Source organism: Solanum tuberosum, unplaced genomic scaffold (genome assembly GCF_000226075.1).
Source record: "Solanum tuberosum cultivar DM 1-3 516 R44 unplaced genomic scaffold, SolTub_3.0 scf00368, whole genome shotgun sequence".
Lineage (NCBI taxonomy): Eukaryota > Viridiplantae > Streptophyta > Magnoliopsida > Solanales > Solanaceae > Solanum > Solanum tuberosum.
The window spans coordinates 269,663-273,175 of NW_006239292.1; positions in this window are offsets into that span (position 1 = coordinate 269,663).

Sequence of the window (3,513 nt, forward strand, 5' to 3'; positions counted from 1 at the left end):
TAAAAAATAAAAACATATATATATATATATATATATATATGTTATGAAATTTTTGGAATATGAAAAGATGACTTATTTTATTTGATAAATCTATTTCATAAATACTATTTTTTATAAGAAAATTAAATATTATATAAATGCTACTACTTACTTTTTTTAATATTGTTTTTAAGGGTTAACTCAATTTTTTAAATAAAAAATTCTATTATTGCGATGAGTATTTTTTTTTTGACATTTTTTCAAATTAGAAAGGCTTAATTAATTAATGAGTTACTGAATTATATTAATTTTCTTTTAGGATGACTAATTTTATCAAATAAGCTAGTCTTGCAAAAAAAAATTTAATTTAATAAATTATGGCTATTTAATAAAACAAGGTCATAATTTAAATGGACCTAATTTGAGTAAGATTTGAGCAATCCAAGTCTTTTAATTCAGCCAATCCATGCATGCCACATAAGAAGCACACAGATTGTGCTTCTTCAGATTCAATCTCAACCATCCGATTTAATCTAAGGGCCCAATTTAATTCAGCATACATATATATTTATATATTTTACTTTTGATTAATTTCGACCGTCCGATCAAACGATCAGACGGTCCATAATGAGTAAGACTTTTCAACCCTTCTCAAAATACTCTACCGCCGCCCTATACTCTATTTTTGCCCAGAGATCACGTTCACCCTCCCCTTTCATCTTCCCCAAAGATCACCTCAACGATCTTCCCCTTTCCAGAAATCAGACGGCCCAGGATCCTCTCCATTGCCGCCCCACGTGCTCCCCCTATCCCCTTTGTCAGAGAAAGGCTCTGGGCCGCCGGAAAATGGCCCATCAGTCACTCAAATTGACCTGAAAAGGTCAATTTTTGAGGGATTTTCTTCTCCGTCATGATTACTTTGTTGTTTCCTCTAAGATAGGTGTTTTCAAGAATTCAAAATTTGAATTCTTGGACCCCAAATCGACTATAAAAGGAGGACTTCGGTTCTCATTCAAAATAAAAAGGGAGGATAATCACTAAAAAAAAATCATACAAGAATCGAGAAAAATCAGGCAACAAACAAAAAAAAGGGTAAAAAATTCATAGAGAGAAAATACTACAGGGTGCGCCATTGTGATCGCCAGGGATTGTAAAATCATCTTTCTGTCCTCTGTTTTCGATTTGTTTTAATTCGAGTTGAAGAAGAGTTTGCAATTGGAATTCTTGACGTAACCTCCCTAGTTTGCTGCTCCAGAAAAGGTATGGAACTTCATCTCTCTCAAAGTTTTCTTCTTATTTTGGCTTTGTTTGTTCTAATAGTTTAGTAAGGATGAGGATTATGTGTATGATTGAGATTTTTTTTTGTCTTTATTTGTGAACATGATTCGAGTATATATGGAGGTCGAAAGTGTATTTTGAGTTGATTTCGTGAGCTAAAAAATCATCACTATTCATAATCTTGATTTTCGCAACCATATCATGTATAGTATTAACTTGTCTCGTTCGTCTTAGTTTATTTTGTTGTTTATGGATCTTCATTTTTTGCCTAAAGATGATCTGCGAATCCAAGCTTTAAGTTGTTTAAGCCTATTTTGGTGTCCTTTTTTTAATCATCCTGAACCTGTTCATTCAAGTGTCGCCTCTTTTGTTGTGTTAGACTACTAACCCACCATTTTTGAGTTACAACATTGTTATGCTTAAATAATAACAAAGAGAATGATATTCTAGTTATTCTGTTCTATATACTTCTCTTAGTCGAGTTCCCATTTAAAATTCATATTTTTGCTTCCCTATACCCTTTTATGTGTTAATGGAGGGAATTTGCTGATTCAAAGTCTTGCCTCTTTATTTATGTGTAATTCTTGCTTTTGCTTCTGCCTTCTCTTCTTTCATCTACACAGATCATCTCAAAAATGCAAGTGCTATTAATTTTCTTTCATGAATATGTGAGTACTGCACTCATTGTCATTCAAGAATTGTAAAGATGCCTTATCTTAATTTCTTCCCTAATATATGGTCGCTAGATTGTGTTAAGATTTAAACAAGGAGTCAAGGTACAAATTGTCGGAACGTGAATGTATATGTTATAGTTGTATGCTTAAGTTTGTTAAGTAAAAGTTCTCTAATTTGTTGTTGGAAATTTAATTTACAAGAAACTATGAGATGTCACATTGTTTTTTTATTCATTGGCTCATCCCATTTATGGAATCTCAAAACTATGTATATAGCTAATGGTGATTAGCTTATATATTTTACCATGCCTGATTTGGTTTGTCTCACACTGTGTAAGCATTATGTAAGTTTTTTTTAAAAAAGGGCAACTTTGGCAGACCTTGAAAGGTCACCACACACTGCGTAAACATTTGGCCTTCTAGTAATTGACGTCATTGTTTGATGTGTGCCCACATTTGTTTGCATATTTACATTATTATACCATTTAATTAGTTACTAATCTTTATCTCTTTATTTTTCTTGTGTTTCATGTACAACCGGAGGGCTGGATTTTCTACTTTGGAACTCATTATTGGCCTAAAATATTAGGCCAATAGCACTTAGGATCATCACAACGCTTGGAGTCTCACAAATTAGGAGACCAATGTTTTCTTAGCCTTTCTTACGTTGTCCTACTTATGTTGTTTTGATATGTTGGTTAACTTTCGCTTACATGTTTTGATATATTGCTTGTCTTTTATTTTGAAGATTATTTATGTGAGCTAATATTATTTGTTTATGAATTTAGTTGAAACACTTTTAGAACAAATGATACAAAAAATATTTTCTTTAAAAAGGGGTTAGCATTTTTACTTATAACATTCTGTCAGGCTCTTTAAGTTGAAAAGAGGGGCTTATAGTCTTAAAAGTTTTCCAAATGAAGTTTCGAAAGGGCTAAAATAATATTCATTTAGGCCTACTCATCGTTTAGGATCTCCAAATAAATTTGAAATTAGTTTAAAGACTAGAATAATTATCTTTAGAAATTACTTATGGCGAAGATATTCACCTTTAGACATACGTATTTTTAAGAAAATAAGTAGGGAAGTAGGCTTATATATTTGACAAAATAAATGTAACTATTGAATAAGTCTCAATAGTTAGGCCTATTTTTATACTCTTTACATCATCCCTTTATAAAATATATTGTTTATTCTTACTTTTTTTTAATCAAATATTTCTAAAATGTTTTAATTTATTAGCATGTTATTTCAAGATTTTAAATATGCCAATAGGTTCAAAATACAAGGTATATACATAAACACGTCATGCACATAAAGGTATAAATTCTATATTATTCCACATAACCTATTACTTTTATCTAGGGATAAGGGTCTGAAAAATACCCCAACTTTGGTCGGATTTGTTGTTGCGATACTAAACTTTCATAAGGACCTATTACCTCTCTAGACTATTTAATACCGTATTTTTTACCCCTGAACTATTTAATAGTGTATTTTAAAGGTATATATGTGCCTACGTGGACACATTACTTTTTATAATTTTGCATTATTTTTTATGTCCACGTGGGCAAATATATAT